Source organism: Ursus arctos, unplaced genomic scaffold, assembly GCF_023065955.2.
Source record: "Ursus arctos isolate Adak ecotype North America unplaced genomic scaffold, UrsArc2.0 scaffold_25, whole genome shotgun sequence".
Lineage (NCBI taxonomy): Eukaryota > Metazoa > Chordata > Mammalia > Carnivora > Ursidae > Ursus > Ursus arctos.
The window spans coordinates 41,023,164-41,044,412 of NW_026622930.1; the positions used below are offsets into that span (position 1 = coordinate 41,023,164).

The following is a 21,249-nucleotide window of genomic DNA, read 5'->3' on the forward strand; positions in this document are numbered from 1 at the left end:
AGGAATTGAGGTCCTCAGTCCAAAAATCCATGAGGATCTGTGGCCTGCCAACAACCTTGTGAGTGAGCTGAGACGGGGATGCTCCCCTAGTTGAGTCTTCAGATGAGACCTCAGCCATAGCCGCTGGTGGCTTCTCCACTGGGAGGAGTGAAGCTCCTCCCAGACCATGATCAGAACCACCCAGCTAAGCCACTCCCAGCTTTCTACCCTCAAAAGCCACGAGAAATAATAAAGCTTTGTTATTTTAAGCTGCCGAGTGTATTTTATGACGCAATGTGTAATTATTTAGGCCCTGAGGCTGCAGCTTGCTTGCCAAGTTGGAGAAATAGCAAGGGGCCAACGTGGTGAAACAAAGAGAACAGGAGTGGGCACGGTGGGTGATGAGGTCAGAGAGCATACAGGAGACCAGCTCACAGAGTCTTGTAAGCAGCAGTAATGACTCTGACTGCTAATCTGAAGGAGGTGAGGATCCAGATTGCAGAGTTTTGAGTAGAGGAGTGACATGATAGAGGATGGACCTGATGGGACCATGTCTGGGGATGTGTGGGCAGTGTGGAATGTGGGGGACCACTGGGGCGGCTGCTGTCCCAGGAGACCGCCTGCATTAGCAAGGGTGTGGTGATGGTGCTGAGGGCTGACTGGGCTCCAGTAGGCTCTGATGTGGGAGCCAGTCGCAGAGGAAAGAATGGCGCATTTCTGAAGAGGTTGGCCTGTATTCGAGAATTAGAATAATTCCATGAAACTTCAGGGGAAAAGATGGAGTGATAAAATTGGTTTCCAAAGAACCTGGCAGCTCTCTTCTCTGGTTTTTGGGCTTCTTAGAGAGTGTCTTGTCCTCACGCATTTCTTCATGTTCTTTTTCCTCTTCCCCTTCCTACCTATTAAAATCTCCTCCCAGGGAAGAACCAATGCAACTGGTTCCCAGTGAGGTATAAATAATTGATGAGGTAAAAATCAATAGCATTTGTTCACACTAGCAATAGGCAACCAAAAATATGTGATAGAAGAATCGGATATCTTTCACACTCGCGACCAAACCTACAAGAGACTGCAGGAATTAAAGCATATCCTTGAGCTCTAGAAGGAAAAATTTTAAACTGTATTAAAGGACATAAAAGGAAGTGCCTGGCTGGCTCAGACAGTGGAGTATGTGACTCTTGATCTCAGGGTTGTGAGTTCGAGCCCCACATTGGGTGTTGAGATTACTTAAAAATAAAATCTTTTTTTTTTTTTTTAAAGAACATAAAAGATCTGAATAACTGGGGAGGTATTCCATGCTCATGAACTGAATAGCTTAATACTATGAAAATGAAGATTCTTTCCAAATTTATCTATAAATTCAATCTTATCAAAAGGGCAGGTTTTCTGGTTTTTTTTGTTTTGTTTTGTTTTTTTGTTTTTGAGAAACACTGAAAACTGATTCTAAAATTTATTTGGAAAAACAAGTCCATGATTTAGCTAATTCTAAAATTTATTTGGAAGAACAAGTCCATGATTTAGCTAAGTTTCCTTTGAAAAAGAAAGACATAGAGGTGATATTTAAGACACACTACTAAGCCACGATCATTCAAACATGAAACTGATTCAAGAACAGACAAAATGGTTAATGGAACAGAGTAATAGATGGCTCAGAGACAGAGCTGTGTTAGATTAGAACTTGGTCCCCACATATAAATGTGGGAAAGAACGCAGCTAGATGGGAAAACTGTGGGAAAGGATGTTCACTAGACGGGAAAACTGTCTCACTCTATTGAGAAAAATAAAACCGAATCCCTACCTATTGCATAAACAAATGTTGGCTCCAAAAGTCTCAAAGATCTATTTTTAAAACTATCATGAAATTAATAGATAATATATAAATCATTGTGACACATGTGTGGAGAAGGACTTCTTAAAATGTAAAAGCACAAACCAAGAAATGAAACAACATTTGCTTGACGTTGTTAAGGTTGCGCTTTCTGCTCCTGCTGCAGCCACGGAGAGCAGAGCCCCCCGGGTCACCTGTCCAGACAGTTTTGTCTAGGCCAACTCAGTAGCTCTTCAGAGTGGTCCACTCTGCTGACAGGGAAAATCACTCCTGGAGACTCAGGCATCCCTTACCAACCTCTCTTCTCTGAGATTGTGCAAATGGGATCCCATCTTTGTCACTTCCAGAAAACCCATCAACGCTACCCCTTCCCAGCTACCCAGGCTTGGGGAAATGCTTAGTTTCAAGCTCAGCCTCTAACCAATCCTCCTTTGGACTTAAATCAATCCTGAATGCTGGGCCTCAAGTGCAAAAACTCTTTTCATTGGGAGAAAAATAGTTTTGTACCCAGTACAAAACACATTAAGCACATATAATACAATGAGTAATTAAGGGGAAAAAAACCCTAATGTAACATTTCCTTCTGTTCTCCATCATAGCAATGCGTTTTGAAAGTTTAGAGAAGATTTTACTCCATCCAGGCCCCCATTTATTTATTCAGGGTGCCATTCCAATTTCACTTTTTCTACTTACCACATCCTAAGGGCCTTTGGAATTACTCTGAGATTTGGAAATGAATACTGGAGTGTTTACTGTCTGGCATTCACAGGTTGCAGGGGCACATATATTAAGTTGTTGGAGAAGGAGAACCCAATCCCTGTCTCAAGTATCCCACAACCCCCAGTGTGGCTGACTGACAAAGAGACAAATGTGGCAGGAGGTAGGAAGTCTAAGGAGGCATGTGCAAATGTGATGTTGTGGGATGCCACCTGCTTCCTTGAGCGTGACGTTTATTATTGTCTGAAGGCTGAGCTTTCCCTGGACAATGCTGTTGTTCCATGCTTTGAAGCTAATGCTTCTTTTGGATAGTTTAAAATCCTATTTTAACCATTAGAACTATTAGAGCTCACAAAAGTAATTAGCACTACTAGTCAGTTTTGAACATCCTCAAAAATAAGTGATTGTAATCTACCCCATGTAGAAGTTACCCACAGAAGCACCCAAAGAAGAGAGAGACATGATATAACTTCCACCAAACTAGGCACCATCTTTAGTTCTGTACGAATTAGGAAGCTTTTGATCGCAAGCAACAGCAAGTTTGACTCAGACTGACTTTAAAAATAAGGAAGTGTGCTAATTCTTATAATAGGAACTCCAAAGACATGGCAGGCTCAACAGTAGCATCAACCACCCAGATTTTTTCTGCCCCTCATCACTGTTGCCCACAGGGTTCATCGGAAGCCTGGTTCCCCTCGTGTTTCTAATATGGCTGCCGTAGCAATGTTGGCTACATTGTGTTGTTGATACACTAGATGAGAGAGCAAGTAAAAATCCTGATGGATCAGCTTAGTTCCTATGCCCCTCTCTGGTTCAGTAACTGTCACCTCAGGGATTGCCATGTGCTGTTTGGCCCAAACCTTGGTTCCCAAACCAAACTCTGCCAAAGCAGAGAGAAGGAATTACTGAAACAGGTTCAGGTTAATCAGAGCCCATTCCTTGAGCAGGAGTAGAGGGGATAGAGTCATCTCCCCTTAAATCCCCTGGGTTGCGTGTGAGGGTGTTGGATACCGCAAGAAGGTCGGGATTCTGTTAGGAAGGAGGGGAAGGGGAATGGATGTGGAGTGGGCAACCCAAAGTGACAACTTCAAGGCCTGATCTACAGTAAAGAGGAAGGGCTGCTGGATGCAGTGCCGATCAATGAGGGCTGGCGAAGAGACCAGGAGGGACGTCTGCAGGGGGATCTCAGACAGATGCCCCCACATAGTGTGCAACGAGGGAGAATTCAGCACCCCCTTGAAAGAAATGATGGGAACGGGGGACACCTGGGTGGCTCAGTCAGTTGTGCGTTTCATTTTTGTTTTTGGCTCAGGTCATGACCTTAGGTTGTGAGATCGAGCCCTGTGTGGGGCTCCTTGTTCAGTGCAGGGTCTGCTTGAGATTCTCTCCCTCTCCCTCTGCCCCTCCCCCCATGTGCTCTCTCTCTAAATAAATCTTTAAAAAAAAAGAGAGAGATAAAGAAATGGTGGGAACAGAATGCTTAGGGTGGCTGCAGAGTTTCCAGAGGGCACTGAGAAGCAGCAGGAGAGGTGGGGTTAAATGAAGAAACACACACTCTTGCCATATTGGCAGGAAGCCGTCAGTGAAGTAGGTACGGTAGGGAAAAATACCCATGACTTGTGAATAGACCCACAGTTGTTGATCGCTGCTGACTGGGGAGTAGAGAGGGCTAAAGCATCATACACACACACACACACACACACACACACACAATTTTGTGTTATAAGGAACCAGGAAGAAGGTTTACCAGCTGAAAATACCAGTTTAGTTCCTCTTCCTTTACCTAAACCTCCTAGAAATTGCTCTTCCAGGAATACTCACCCCGTGTCTGACTCCGTCACTTATTGGCTGTATGACCTTGGAAACTTGTGTAACCTCTCTGTATTTCATTTTGCTCTTATGTAAAATTAGAATAATAATAGTACCTACCCTCCTAGGGCTATTGTGAGGGCTAAATAAGTATATATATAAAGCACACAGAAAAGTCCTTGGAACTTAGTAAGCACTATATATATTATATATATACATATGTATGATATGGAAATTTTGAACAGACCTAAACCTGTGAATTGCTATGGACAGTGACTCTTCTGCACCTCCCATTTTCTTCCTTTTTTTTTTTTTCTAAAGATTTTATTTATTTATGTGACAGAGAGACAGCCAGCGAGAGAGGGAACACAGCAGGGGGAGTGAGAGAGGAAGCAGCAGGCTCCCAGCGGAGGAGCCTGATGTGGGACTCGATCCCGGAACGCCAGGATCACACCCTGAGCCGAAGGCAGATGCTTAACGACTGTGCTACCCAGGCGCCCCCCATTTTCTTCCTTTTTGAATGAGAGTGTTTCTAGCAGTTATCCTTTGCCTGTTCCACCACTGTATGTTAGGTGCATGGACAAGTGACAGGTCTCATTTGTTTCGCAGGTCTACAGATGGGGAGGAATTGTGCTTTAGGAGCTGAATTTAATAAGCTGGACCTGAGGCACCTTGGCCACACCTGGCCTGGTTTACAGGTAATATTCCGGACTTTGAAGTCATGCTGTAAGGAGATAAGAGCTTGAGGACAGGTGGGAGCATTTTGCTTGTGGGAGGGACACGAATGACTGGAGCCAGAGGGCAGACAGACTCTAGGATGGCCCCCAATGAATAGGCATATCCTAGTATTCACTTCCTTGTGTAATTCCCTTCCTTTGAGTGTGAGTGGGACGTGTGACTTGATTCTAACCAAGAGAATGTGGCATAGATGGTGGAATGTCACTTCTATACATTAAATAAGACTGGATAAACAGGGCACCTTGGTGGCTCAGTCGTTAAGCATCTGCCTTCGGCTCAGGTCATGATCCCAGGGTCCTGGGATTGAGCCCTGTGTCGGGCTCCCTGCTCAGCAGGAAGCCTTCTCCCCACCCCCACTCCCCCTGCTTGTGTTCCCTCTATTGCTGTGTCTCTGTCAAATAAAATCTTAAAAAAAAAAAAAGACTGGATAAGAGAGTAACTTCCATCTTGCCAGCAGACTCTATTGACTCTCCCCCTTGTTGGCTTTGTTGAAGTGAGCTGTCATATGGAGAGGCAAGGAACTTGGAGTGGCCTCCGGCAGATACGAGCAAGAAGCCAGGCTCTCAGTCTGACAACCTACGAGGAACTGAATCCTGCCAACAGCCGTGTGAGCTTGGCAGCATGTCCTTCCCCAGTGAAGCCTCAGATGAGACCTCAGCCCCAGCTGACACTTTGCAGCTTTGTGAAAGGCCCTAATGCAGAGGACACAGCTAATCTGGGCCTGGATTCCTGACCCATAGAAACTGCAAGATAATAAAGGGATGGTATTTTTTGTCACTAAATTTAGGGTGATTTGTTATGCAGCAATAAATTACTATACAGATTAATTTGAAAACTTAGTGTTTTTGATAAAGGTAGCATTTCAGTTTAGTGGAGGGAGGATTGGATTTTTCAGTAGATACTGTTGGAACAACTGGATAGCCATCTGGAGAAAGATATAGATGAAGCCTAGATCCCAGCACTACAACAAATTCTGCTGGATCACAAATATAAAGGCTAAATGCAAAATAATACCTCTTATATAGAAAATATGGGGAGAAATTATCATAATTTTAAGGAAAATACTATCCAAATCCTAAACTTTCTAGATGCCAGGAGTGAAAAGGTAACTTCAGCAGAAAACTAAGAAGAGTTCTGTATGAAATAAACATTGTATATACGGGGAGAAGGGAAACAAACTGGAAAATAATTTTCTCTATATGTACATTGACAAAGGGCTATTTTCCTTAACGCGTTGAGTTCAACGAATCAGAATCAACAGTACAAGAGAGAACGGACAGAGAACATAGCCCACAGAATGGAAAATACCAGCGCCTCTCAAACACGCATAAAGACGCTCAGCCTCACTTGTAATAAAGAAGCCAAATTAGAATTATGAGATACCATCTTTTAACCTATCAAGTGGTAAAGGTAAGAAAGTTAGATAATCCTGTGCTGAAGAATAAGGAAAACAGACACACTCATGCTTGTGAATATAAACTGGTACAATCTCTATGAAGGACAATTCGACAAAATATCAAAATGTCAAAGTACAGGGCACCTGGCTGGCCCAGTCTGTGGAGCATGCGGCTCTTGATCTTGCAGTTGTAAATTCGAGCCCCATGTTGGGTGTAGAGATCACTTAAAATCTTAAAAACAAATAACAAAATAACAAAACATAACATAGCAATCCTGCCTCTAGAAAGCTGATCGATATGTAGACCTGCACATATATTCAAAGATATTCACTGAAGCACCGTTTGTCGTGGGCAAAGACTGAGAATAACCCACGTGTGTATGAACAGGGTACTGCTAAGTATTTAGGGTACCGTTAAATGAAGAAATAAACAAGGGAGTCCTAGTTGTACTGATATGAAACTGTTTCCAAGGTTGTTAAAAACAAAGAATGAAACATTGTGTAACATGTGCTATTTGCACAGAAGTTTACATATATCAGGCATGTTTGTACATGCAAAGAACACTTCTGGAAAAATACACAAGCAGCAAGTAAGGGTGCTTGCTTCCACAGTGGAAAAGTAGGTGGCCAGGGTGGGCTGAAGTGAGAGACACACGTAGTTCTTACCCATAGTTTTGTGAATATTTTGGATGAATATTATGAATGTATCCTCTATTCACAGTTATTAATAAAATAGTTTAAAAGAGGTAATGTTTTGACACCCAAGTGCTCTGTCCAGGATTTAAAAGGGAGTGGTCCTTTCCAGCAGTGGGAGCCAGTGAATGCCCCCTCTGTTGGCAAAAGGCAGAGAACGCCCACTGCGTTTTTAAAGTGCATCTTAAAATAGTGTATTGCAAAGCTCAGTGGGCTCAGCCCTTTATGATTGTTGGTTAGAGGACTGTCGGGGATCATTTCCCAAAAACCAGCTCGCAGTCCTCTATATTCTAGAAGGTTGTTTTTTTCTGCAGAAATGTTTAGGACAAAGAGAATGTGGCTAGAAGAGCTGGTGACCCCACCTAAAGCAGGTGGGGGAGTTTCCGAGGAGTGGTCCCCACGCACCCTTTCCCTTGTTGTCTTTCCTCAATCCAGCCAGTGCTGCCACTCCTCTTTCCTGGGTCCAGCCTTTGACACAAGCTCTGCAGCTGCTTCGACTGACCCCTCCTCGCTCCCTCTCCAAGTCTGGAACAGCCCTTGCTGGCACCTCCACAGCTGTGACTCATGGCAAATGCTTTGCATTCCGGGATGTTCTGCAGGGTTTGGGTCTCCCCTGTGGCTCCAAGCATTAGGCAAGTTGAAAAGGAGGAGAAAAAGGGGCCCCACAGCTGCCAAAACACTGCAAGGAAGAGGGGAAAATTGTTAGGAAAACTGGAGAGGTTTTGTGCCGGCAGGACCCCAGCCAGCCGCTCTCTGGCTTGGGCCTGCTGGTAACTTGAGCAGGGCCGGGGGACACAGGGGAGGCCGACTCAGGGGCTGCTCCAAGCCCAGCAAGGCCCGTTCACACGTCCAGAAGCGCTACCCGCCATCTGGAGACCATCTCCATCTGTCTGGGAAGGACTGGGTCGAAGCCACTCTAGAAAGCAGACATGGGTCTCATCCATAAATGTTTTTTGTTTCAAATACTAGTTTACCTTTAATTCACTAGGATTATTTTGTTAGTTTGTTTCCCCTCCCCCTTCTATAGCCGTACAGAACTTACACTGAGGTCAATTGTCATCTATTTTTAAAACGTTAGTGTTCTTTCTTTTTCTCTTTCTTAAAGCTTGGGAACTCTAGGCCGAAGCCTTTATATAAAAAAAAAAAAAAAAAAAAAAAGGCAAGCTGCGCAGGTTAATTTAACAGAGGTGGGTAGGAGTTGGGGGAGGGGAAAGCTCTGCCCAGTCACCTTCACTTTTTTTTTAATTAAAAATTTTTTTCATTCTTTTTTTTTTTTTTTTTTTACCTATATTTCTTCTCTGTTTCTCTATGCGGACTCTAACGGGGCATAATTTTTAAAAATCTTTATAACTTTATCAATTTTATGGAGGCACATTTACTTACAATAAAATACACCCATTTTAAGTACACAGTTTGATGAATTTTGGCAATATCCATGTAAGGCATGATTTGAAACCACTGTCTTGGTAGATACAAACATAGTGAAATAAATGTGCATTTTTTTAAGGGGGAGATCACCATTATTTAACATTCACTATACTGTCCTAACTGCATGGGTGTGCATCAACACATTACGCTTCCTTTGCTATCAAACAAATAATGATACTCAATTTTGTTTTACTTGGATTTCATAGAAGGAGCAATTTGGATTTAACACAAAACAAAATTGAAGCGAAGTGAAAAAAAAATGCTAAATTTCCAACAAAGTTTTCTTCTTCTGTATGAATAATATTAGCTTCTAAAAGCTCTCTTGAAGATTCAGGAGGAATTTTGAAAGTTGCGTGTTTTTGAACATTGACCTCTTCTATGAAAGACGAAGATAATGTTCTCACACCCACTCCCATCTGCACATCCCCCTCCTCTTACTTTTACAGTATTTTTATACCAACATGTTTGTGACATCAACGTTCTTATGACAGTCCAACAGTTTGTACTGGTCTATATTTAAATGGATTTGGTGTTCACCCAGAGCCTATTACATGGCTTTTCTGTCCCCCCCCTTTTTTTTTTCTTATTTTTATTCTTGTCTTAACTGCCAGCCTATCATTATGGAGTTGTTTTTTTCAGAGAGGCTCATGGGCGCTGGGTTTTCTTTTCTTTTCATGTTTTGGAAAGTCTATCTCCTGGAGTGAGAACTTCTTTTGTTAAGATATTCTTGGGTTATGTGTTAGTCATTGCTCCTGTCTTTTTCCACTGAATTCTGAGGTCACTACGTCCCGTGCAGATAATTTGATATTGTTGGTCTAAAAGCATGAAGAACTCTTTCTTTACTTTTGAACTTTAGCAGGTGGGCCAAGGTGGGCCTCAGGGTTGAGTGGTCCATGTAGAAGTTTTCTGAAGCACAGTGTGCACTTTAATTCAGCAGATCTGCTTTTGTTTCAGGAACATTCTCTTGAGTAGGTTTAATGTGATGGGCTTACTACTTCAGGACGCCATTTGTCATCACATGAGATCAGTTTTATCCAGTCCCCACTACCTACTTCCTTTCTACTAACTTTAATCTCTTAGTTCCTTTTTTTTTAAACCTGTGTTTACTGTGGTTATATCTAACTTTTGAACTTTGCTCTGTGCTGTAATTCAAGTTTTAGTAGTTTCTAACTCTGTTCCTTGCTGTTTTTACTTTGTTCACTAGTTTTGTAATTATACTGTTTTGTCCTCATTTTTTTCAGCTCATTCTACTTTTTCTTCTTTTTTCACAGGGTATTTGAGCTCACGTTCTATTTAATTCATGTTCTTAAAATGTTTTGCGGTATAAAGATTTTGTAGGCAATTCCTTTGTTTCTAGGGTTTTTCTAAGTTGGACTCTTCCTTTATCTATTAGGTTTGTGCTTTTTCCCCCTTTCTCTAAATTGTTAAAAAGCAAGTATGTTTGTAAAATAGTTCTATAATTTTTTTTTCCATTCCGCTCACATTTTACCTAGATTTTCTACTTTCTCTTTGCTTTGAGTCAGGATTCTTTTCCCTCTATAAATATCCGAAACTGGTTTGTTCCAGTTTGTTTTCCTCTCTATACCACAGTCTGAGGGCTGGAAATTTTGGGTCTTCACACTTTTCTGTGACTCGCGGTGATGGCAGGAGATGGAGGAGATATACGTCAACTAGGCAATATGTAGTCTTGGAAGATTTGTGCTTTGCATTTCTGAAATTTGTTAAATAGCCTGGATCAGTTCTCTTTCACCCTGTTGGAGCTTGTATCCTCTTCTTGAGGGTGGTGGGAGAAATACCTTTAGGATTATTTAACAATAAGGATTAATCATTTAAGCTGGGATTAAATCATTAGTAATGTGGATGGCTCAAGAGTCTTACTTCACAATTAGTTATTGAAATTCATGGCATTTGGTGAAGCCCCCTCCTTGTTTGATTATTGTAGGTAAATATTTGTTTTGCTACTTTAAAAAGCTACATGTTCATTTCATTCATTGGGCACTGGGGTATCATTTTTAACCTGGATTTCTCTAATAGCTTCTGTTTTCTTAAAATGCTAATAATTTTTATATTAAATAATTTCAAATTTATAGAAATATGATAAGAATAGCCCTCTATTATAAGAATAGCCCTCAATGTGGGAGTGAAGTGCCCTGGAGCTTACTTCCTGCTGTGATAATAAAGAGTCCCCTTAAACACAGTCATTTCCAATGAGATAGAAAAGCTGATTTCTTCTTTAATCATATTTGGTCTATTGAGATTAGTAAAAAAATAAATAAAAAGAAAAAAATCATTATTAGAAAAAAATAATACTGTGAAGTTAAAGTTCAATAGTTTACTCTTTAATGCCTGTTACCTTTGGGACAGGAAGAGTGGAAACTTCATGCTTTAAATCCTCGTTCTCTGACCTTCTTGTCTCCCGACCTCTGGTGGCTGCTGGACAGAACATGTTAACAAAATTGACAGGTTTAATAGATTGGTAGATAAGGGTACTGGTAGAGGTCTGGTGTATCTAGATTTGCGCAAGGCACCTGATAAACCTTTCTTAATACCTTATTGAAGTGGCAGGATGGAGCTGTGTGTACTGGGTGGTTGGGCAACTAGGACGACTACAGCTGGTTAGACAACCAGCTCCTGGAGATCAATGTGTGGTCCTCAAACCACAATGCTTCCTTCTGACACTATCCTATGCAATCCTTTGAGTCTGGAGAAACACAAAAAAACTAGCTTACAAAGTCTGTAGCAGCAACAGCAGCCTGGGAATGAGGGCTAGATGACAGAATCATTCCTTGAAAGTTATCATTTGCAAGGGATGAACCCAAATTAACAAAATGAAAATTTATGCATAATAGATATTTATAATTGGGGTTGCCCAGCATCTAAAAGCTTTTCCTATTTGGGAGGAATCCTCAGATAATGATAAGGAAGCACCCTCTCTTCCACTAGGGAAACTCAAAGGGCAGTATCCCCCTGGGAGCACAAGCAAGGACAAGACCTAAGATAATCAAATGCTGCCACCTGGGACTTTATATCTTGAAGGGTAATGACAAGGCTCAGGTCACTTAGGTGTGCTTCAGTGTGGCTCTGCAGGGGAAAGGTGGGGGGAGTCTGGAAGGGTGACACCGGTGGATGTCTAATGCCAGCAGAATGCAGCACAGGGCTGGGAGGTGTCCAGTGGTGGTGAGGTGAGGCCAGTCTTGGGGCAGTGAGGGCCCTACTGGCAAGTGGGACATCCTGTGCTGCCTGCTCCTGCGGTGAAAATCCACTTGGGCCTTGCCTCCCCTTAACCTATCTGATTCATTTCCACCTTTCTTTGAGTCTAGGAGCCACGAGAATCAAAATACATTCCATTTCTGCCTAAGAAACCATAGTTGTTTTCTGCTATTTATAATGAAGAACCTTGCCAAGTACAATATATCTGAGCTCAGGATCTAAAAATCAACTGAGAAGACCCGGATACTTGGCAATTCATGTGAAAAAGACATAGTGAACTGTGATGTAATGGGTATCAATAAAGTGGCGTGGCTGCCAGAGGGCTACAATGGGCAGGACAAAGATGGTCAGAGGCCATCTTATCCAATCTTCTGCTCTTGCTCACTACAACTAGAGTATATTTTCCTGTTCAAAGTGTTTTCTTTTAAGGAAGAGTGACCAGGAAGATGATGAGTCTTTGTATGAGGAGCTGGGGAAATTTAACTTAGAAAAACCATAGGGACGACATTCTAGGATTCTTTCAAATTAAAATGACCTTAAAAATAAGACAACATCCCCCACACCAATACTGACCTCTGTGTGTATATCACAAGAGGCGAGAGAAAGTGAGGGCTGACAGTTTTCGGATGGGACGAGGATAAGAAGTGAGTGTTGTTTGGACACTCACTTCCATCACTAGTAGCATGAGCCTTGGAGGGACCATTTCCCAGGCTCCAATCAGACTAACACTTTCCTTTTGGGGGCCCTTTTTCATAGGGTGCAGATATCTTTTACTCCAACAGTGTTCCTAAATTATTGTTCCAGAGACTCCAGGTGACTCACCTTTTCCATTGTGGAAGAAATACAAGATCTAAATGTACTGAAATATTCCAAAGGTGTCCTATTGTATGATATCATATTCTTGCTCTGCCTTCTGGTTTCTAATATGTTCAAATGAGTAGTATGTCTCAAACCCTGTTCTGGTAGCTTCATAATAAATCTAAGGCTGCTTCCATTATCAGAGTGTCCCCAAGGATAATGTTGATTATTTGGAATTAACTATTTCAAGTATGAAATAATAAATCTTATGTATGCATATATTACTTGCGTATTTCTTCTTTTATGTGGAATGTAAGAATTGAAATAATTCAGGATATTTTACAATTTCGAGAAATTAAAACCTCTGAAGGTAATTAAACTTTTTCACAAGCTTGTATGCAAACTGGTTCTTCCACTCCTAAGATCCCCTGGCATCAAGAATTGAGAGAGGTTAGGAGGAAATGAAGGCCTCCCCACCTTCAACTCTCCTTGGCACAGCACCCAGGACCAAGTCTTCTCCCCAGGAATACAATCAGGGGATTCAATACTGGCAGGATTTAGAGAGTCAAACAAGGGCTTCATTCAGGCTCCTGAGGGTTGCTACAAGTAATACTGCTGTGAGTATCCTGCTGACTACAGAGCATGCATATTAACCAGCTAACTTTTGTTCCTTGTTTTTATAGTTATGGCAAATGATCTGGGTTTAGCCATTCCTCCTTCTCTCTGTCCTGTCTTGCAACATATCTCTCTGCAAAGTCTGATTGAGGCTAGAAGAGTAATCTGTACCAACAGAACAGACTGTGAGCTCCTTGGGGTGAGGGTGGGGAGGTGGGGGGAGGGGGAGGCATGGTTTATTGAGTATTCTCTCTCCAGCACCTAGGACAGTCAAAGCACATTGTAAAGGACTGCTGGATTGAATTGAAGTAGAGGAAGAATGGAACTACCTGGCTCATTAATACCAAAACCACACACAGACAAAAAATACTTACTATGTATCTAAACAAATTAATAAAGCAAATTTTTGGCAGGGAGAGAAGCTGGGGATGTACTTTTCCTTGATTTTCGTATTATATCTTGAACCACTGCATAATCATTTATTAAGAAATAAAGGAACAGAGGAATGCCATTTAAAAGAAAGTCAATAATATATACAATGGAATATTACTCAGCTATCAGAAAGAACGAGTTCTCAACATTTGCTACAACATGGACAGCACTGGAGGAGATAATGCTAAGTGAAATAAGTCAAGCAGAGAAAGACAACTATCATATGATTTCTCTCATCTATGGAACATAAGAACTAGGATGATCGGTAGGGGAAGAAAGGGATAAAGAAAGGGGGGGGTAATCAGAAGGGGGAATGAAACATGAGAGACTATGGACTATGAGAAACAAACTGAGGGCCTCAGAGGGGAGGGGGGTGGGGGAATGGGATAGACCGGTGATGGGTAGTAAGGATGGCACGTATTGCATGGTGCACTGGGTGTTATACACAACTAATGAATCATCAAGCTTTACATCGGAAACCGGGGATGTACTGTATGGTGACTAACATAATATAATAAAAAATCATTAAAAAAATAAAAAAAAAATAAAAGAAAGTCAATAAAATTTACAGCATCCTTTTAACTCCTATTGTCATATAAGGTTTGTTTCTTAGGAAAAATGAATTGTTAACAATTCCAAAATAAAAAATCACAAGACAGTTAAGTTTATGATGATATTTACCTAGAAGAAAAAAAGAATTAAGGATGTCATTCCATTTTTCCTCCCTAAAATTTAATTATCTCTCTCTCTCTCCCTCTCTCTTTTATAATTCTTTATATGGGGGGAGCAATAGAAATGGCATATTCATTTTTATGTATTTAAACAGTTTCCAAAATGCTATCTATGCAGGAATTGGCATTATTACACTCAATACAAAAGGAAGGAATGCATAAAGATAAAGAATTAGAAAACAGAGAAATAAATCCAAAAACCAATAAAATTAATAATTAACCCATTTTCTTTTTAATGGAGAAAGCACACATACTAAAAATAGGAAATGGAAATGGATTAATAACCACAGACATGGGAGAAATTGAAAGACTTCTAAAAGCTGATTTTGCTCAGCTCTATGCTAATAAAAAATTCTAAATGCACAAAATGGATGAATTTATAGTAAAATATTAATTGCCAATGTTGTCCCCAGAAGAGATAGACAATCAAAACATAGCAGTTACTGAGAGAAATATGAAGAGTTGTTAACCTGACTACCAAGAGTGAACAAATAATGTAAATTCTACCCACTTTTAAGTAATAGATGACAGCAAATGCTTTAGAGTATGCAGAAAAGAAAAACCCTCCAGACCCTCCTGATGAAGCCAGCCTATCACTGATACCAAAACTCAACAAAAGTCAGACAAAAACTAAACTACAGACCAAAACCACTCATGAATATCAATGCACAGGCCCCAAAGAGTGTACTAACACACAGATTCAACGTAGAAAGAAAACCACACCTTTGTAAAATAAATTTATATAAGGAATGCAAAGATGATTCCATCTTAAGAAATCTATCTATATGATTCACCATGTTAGTGTTTAAAAAGAGAAAAACCAAAGGGTTATCTCCATCAATGCTTAAAAAGCACTTGAAAATTTCAACCATTCTTGATTAGCATGCTTAATAAAGTAGGAATTATAATTTTATATCACACACACATGATATAACCAGAAGAGAAAGCCTATGCTGTATCGGGAACCACTAGGATGTTACCCTCACCACGACACCTAACCATCATCATCTTGGAGGTAACAGCCAGCACAATCAGACAAGAGAAATAAGTAAGAGGTATAAAAATTAGATTGTAAAGATAGAGTTAATATTAATCATTATTTATAGGTAATATGATTATACAGCTGAAAAGCCCAAGAAAATCACCTGAAAAAGTATGACAAACAATATGAGTATTCACTACGGTGATTATGAATAAAGTAAACATAAAAGAATCATTAGCATTGCTACTGGGAAAGCTATATGAGATTACTAGTATTTAATTCACCTTTTTTGACTTACAGAAATAGCAATTTCATGCGGGTCAGCCTAATATATATAAAGAACGACTGCCCAGAAAACATAACGGATAAAAGATGCCATATATAATGGCCACCAAAAAGACAAAGTAGTTGAGGATAAAATTGAGAAATGTTCACAATTCATACAAAGAAAACTTTCAAAAATTCTTGAATGGATTTCTGTATCTTCCCAATTAATCTAGAAATTTAACATAATATCAATGAAAACACCAAAAGAAATTTTTAGAAGTAGAAAAACTGACTTTAAAGTTCTTATTGGAAAGCAAAAAAACCTTCGAAGTTAGAGCTAAGAAACTTGCTTAAAAAAAAAAAAAGGAGAATAATGGGGGAAAACCAACTCTACAAGATAGTGTAACATAAAACTGCATCTAAACGGGTATTTTGTGAATGAAGTTGTAGGCGCCCAGGGCAGGCTGCCCTCGGGTGTACTGCAATGGCATACTGATTATTTTGAATTGAATCTATTTGGGAAACAACCAGGACAAGGACACTCAGAACCTTCTGTGTGCCCCTGAAAGCAGAAAACAAATCTCCCTTATGAAAAATAGCCTCCCTGTACTATGAAGTAAAAGACATCCTTATTAACAGAAATAGGGATGTTAAAGTCGAGAAAGCTATAAATAAGCCTTGCTACTTTTTCACTAATTCCTCAGCTGAAATTCTGCTTAGAATTCCTTACTAATTAAAGTTGCCAAACGCCTGCTTTCCTTACAAATCTATCATCCCTTTGTCTAAAATGTATAAAAACTGCCTGCCTTAGCCATTTCTTCTCAATTTCATTATTGGGCCTCTTTTTGCATGTAACAAAAGTTTGGTTTTTCCTTCTGTCAACCTGTCTCAGGTAAATTAATTCTTAGTCCAGCTGGAAGACCATGAAGGTAGGTGAAAAATTTTCCCTTGTCGTCAAAGTCAATGGAATAGATTCCAGAATCCAGAAATAGACTTGTGAAGAATTTCAGCATGATGAAAGTGGCATTTTAATTGAATTGGGAAAGGATTGATTATTCAATTAAAAATGGCTGGACAGTTAACTGAGTGACTATGTAAAAAAAACCCCCAAACTTCCCTCTATATCTCAAAATAAATTTGAGTTAGATCAACAGATTTAAATGGTAACAAACGAAATCTATGAGAATATTCGAAAAGACCACGGAAATATTTCTATGAGTAAATCCTTAGGAAGATATTAGGGAGTTCTTTGGAGTAAGCAAATATTTTAAAGATCTCAAGAGACATGAGAGGTCTTACAAAGTCTAATTTCCTGATGAAGAGTTGGAGATTGGGTTAGGTGAAACCTCCGAAACTCTCTTCTTAGAGGAAGGAGTGGGGAATTCCAAGTACTCCCCTTTTGCCTGCTTAATGCTGTTGATGTAATCAGTGTATTGGCCTATTTCACAATCTCACTGGGCAGGGCTTGAGTGCAGGAGGAGAAGGTAGAACCCAGATGTCAGCTGGATTACCCTATCCTTTGAAATTCAAAGGAAATTAGCTTGAGCTCCTATGTTCTTCCTTAAGGAAATCTGGGCAATTTATGTATTTTCTAATCCCCTTGGGATTTGGAGAATTAATTTATCTACTGGTTTGCCTAACCATGTGCTATCAGTATTGTGCATTGCTTTTATAGATGGAGCAGACTTTACAGAAGTTGGCTTGGTTTCCTTTTGCCTTTGACACCCTCTTCACATAGTCTCACCTGAAATTTACCAGGGCTCTTGGGGCTCTTTATGCATCAGTTCAGCTCTCTTCACATGCAGACTATTTTGATCTTTTCCAGGCTTGCCTTTGCAGATCCCAAAACTCCTTGGTATGTTTTGCAAAACAACGGCTCGTCTAAGCAAATGTGAACGTTGAGCCTGCCAGCAGTAACAGGGCTAGCAAAGACTTTTCTTTTTGGCCTCTGTGTGAAGTAGGGGGCTGATATTTCCTTACTGGTAGGAGCTACTATTCTGTTGTCCTTAGAAGGCAGAAGAGGCTAGAGTCCGTTTTGGTCTTACATAATTTGCTTCTTCTCCATCAGAGAAGGGACCAGATTTCATAGCCATCTGAGTTACACTCTCCCTCTTGCCTAACATTAGTCACTACATAAAAGAAACAAGAAACAGTCCAAAGGTAAAACCGTACAAAACTTCATTTATGGAGTTCCTAGGTCCTGAGAGAAAGTGCTCAATCTAAGTCCCATTGAGCATATTTAAATACTATTCCTAAGATGTTTGGACCAGGATTCATGCGCGAGCCTTATGATTTTTAAAGTTATTAAGTTATTAGGCTGACTTAAAGCCACGTCTGGGCCATCACTTAGTTACTGAAGCTCTTTCAGAACACAGACAAACTGTCCTTTTAAGAGATTCTGACCCTTTATTCGTCTAAATGTCTGGGTAAGATATTTCCTTCCTGTTTCCTGCATTCTAAATCTTCCAATGTCCACCTCTGGGATAATAATCATATCCATATTGTTCAATACCCTGAAAAGAATGAGAAACATTTACATTCTATGGTAGACTGTGGTATGTAAATTTATCAGAGGATATTTTTCTTATTATTTTATTTCCGCTACCAGTGTTACACTGTTGTTATTTCTTAAAAAATTAAAAGCTCCACACTTTCAGGTCAGTAATTTATGGATACAATTAAAAAGTCAAAAGACACAAAAGACTACATATAGCTAAAAACGAGTCTCTCCAGCTCTGTCCCTCACGTACTCTCTTTTGCAGAGGAAACCATGGGACTAGTTTCTTATCTGAAAGATGTACTGTCCCCTCCCCCCCAAGTACACATTCTGTACCCTCCACAGTCCCCATTCCACGTTCTCTACACATTGCTCGGCAGTTTGGTTTTCACTTAGCCACGTAGCTTGGGGACCGTTCCATATCTGCGCAAACAGGATTGACTTATCTTTAAGTCGTTCGTCGTTCCACTTTGTGAAGTTATCATCATTTATTGAACTAATCCAAATCAATGGACACTCACATTGCTTCTAATTTTTAGTTCTCACCAACATTTCTGCAATGAATTACTTTATATGTAGGTCATTTTGCATATAAGAGAATATTTGAAGGGTAAATGAGTAAAAGCAAATTGCTGAGTTAAAGGGTATGAGCAGTCTTAATTTTGAGAGCTATTTTCAAATTGCTCTCCGAAGGGGTTGTGCCTATTCATGCTTCCACTGCCAAATATTTGAAGATACCTGTTTGCTAGTACCCTGACCATCAGAACACGTTAATTTTTAAAAATTATTTTCCTTTTTTCACTTTTTTTTTTTTTGCTGTCAATCTTATAGGTGAAAAGTGTATCTCAGACTTTAAGACTCTTCTCACTGAATGATTCAAAATGTCTTTTTACCATATACTGAATTTGTCTATTTGATGCATTTCTGGGCTTTCTGGTTTATTTCATTGGTCTCTCTTATCTCTTCAGACACTATTACTACAGTTTTGATCACAGTAGCTTCGGAGTATGTTTTACTTTAGAGTAGGGTTTAACCACCCTTATTGCTTTTCTTTCCCAAGAAATTTCCTGGCTGTTTTTATTTTTTCTCCATGAATTTGAGAAATAAGTTTGTTTTGCTTCAAAATGAAAACCCTGCTCATTTTTACTGAGATTGCATTTCAGGAATAAATTATTTAGAGATGCTACTACTTTTTAAGGTTTATCATTGCAGGCTTACCATTTCTTACCAGTATCTTTTGAGTCATGTCTTCCTGAAGCTCATAAGAATGTCTTAAACGAAATATTTTCTTATTAATTCTTCACAGCATCTTGGGAAACAGCAGGGAAGACAGAAGATAAGGGTGTAGCCCAAGATTCCATATGATAAAAAGTCCTAATCCAGTTTTATACCTACTATTTCCTAATGCCTCACCACCAGTATATTTTACAGAAATTCAAAAACAAAATAACTCTTCTACCAAGGATTACATTTTCCTATTGTGAAAAACCAGCAATGTGCAGGAACAATTCTGCAATGTATTTTTTGTGCGATGATCAGTGGCCAAGCACAGAATGCATTCCTATCATGGAGTAACAATTTCACAAGAATTTTGAAACCAGAGTTGGCTTGGATGCTGCACAATGACACCCAGGATCTTGGCCTACTTCCCAGATTTCCCTTTTTGGGTTTTCTAGCAAGTTTGGTCATGCCTGGGAATTTGCTGAATATGGTACTTGGATCAGTGACTTCCTGAATGTGACATTGGGATCAATGGCATTTGTCTGCCCAAGGTTTTTTGGAGTAGAATTTTTAGACATACTGCAGCTGTAAGTAAGTCCTTTATTGACCCGGTGCTCAGTTGCAAGGGTGCAAATAGGAAGGGCAGCTTGTGGGTTGATTACGGAAGGCAAAGATCTTGAGAGAAAAGGTTCTCTTGTGAATATTGAGTTACATACCTGGGCACACTGGTGTTCCAGCTGGAGGATCTTCAAGTCCTTAAATAAATATCTAATGGATTAAAAAAGCTATCTTTAATGCCACTTTTGACAAATGGCCACTTAGTAAAGTTCAGCCAAGACGCGATAAACAGTTGATTATCTGCAGCACGTCCTACCGTCACCCTGGCTCGGTTAACATGGGGAGAGCTGACAAAGAGCCTGCATGAGTTACTGAATTACTTAAGATACAAGCACGTGTTGACGTATATCCGAGTGTATTTTTGGATTAATTTCCAAAACAATTATCGTTTCCATCATTTTGTTTCAGTCAGCACTATTCTCCTCAATGCCATGTATAATTACGAGCTGACTTATGTAAAATATTTTAAAAATGTATAGTAGTATGATATACATACCTAGATAACGTCTGAGATTACTTGCCACCACATAAATGAGAACATTCTTTAGCTTGGCCGTCTGAAACAAAAAGACTACTGTGTTCTAAACTAGAATGTTATGCAAGAATCTGAATAACATAGTTTACTGAATGCTCAGCCTGTTTAGTGACATACCAAAGAGTAGGACAAAGGCTAACAGCAAAAACATGGGGCAAGTTTTCAGCAATGAATTTAAAGGTATACGGATGATGAAATATTTAATTATCAAGGCAGAGAACAGGTTGTAAAATCTAGCTAATGGAAGTATAAAGATGGAGTGATTAATGGGGTAGCTGTTTAATTAGACGATTCATTGGTTTGCTAAGCAGTAAGAGTGTTGCCCAAATCAGAAGATTAGACCTCTCTGAACGGGAATGGCGATGATGTGATGATGTCATGTATCACTTGCCTTTTATTCCCGTTATCATGGCAACACCTTAGGCTATAAATATGAACTATTTAGACACGAGAAATTAATAAACAGTAAGGCAGAATCGGCAACCAAAGGAAATTGTTATGGTAAATGAGGCATATGGCATATGAAGTTAGGAAAGTATTTACAAGTCTAGGAAAATAACATAATACAAATTTCATTATTCTCCTTAGATTCATAGAATTTATCTCCACCAAGTCATATAAGGAATGCTTTCACAAACATGACTGTGCTCCTGAATCTTGAAATTTGCCATAAGTATTATTAAATTCTGTGGTTACAGGACTCAACAAATTTCAGGTAGTCTTTCAAGCCTCTCAGAGAATGTAAAACATGATTT

The 21,249-nt window shown here is 39.8% G+C and overlaps 1 long non-coding RNA gene across 1 annotated transcript; it reads right to left on the reverse strand.

Annotated features, from left to right (window-relative positions):
* Positions 1-7,029: 7,029 nt before the first annotated feature.
* On the reverse strand, positions 7,030-20,773 carry LOC123000162 (uncharacterized). Its single transcript, XR_006407943.3, has 3 exons — positions 19,339-20,773; positions 10,942-11,021; positions 7,030-7,839 (listed from the first exon to the last, which is right to left on the reverse strand). It is a non-coding gene; the product is annotated as an uncharacterized LOC123000162 (long non-coding RNA).
* Between the last annotated feature and the right edge of the window lie 476 nt (positions 20,774-21,249).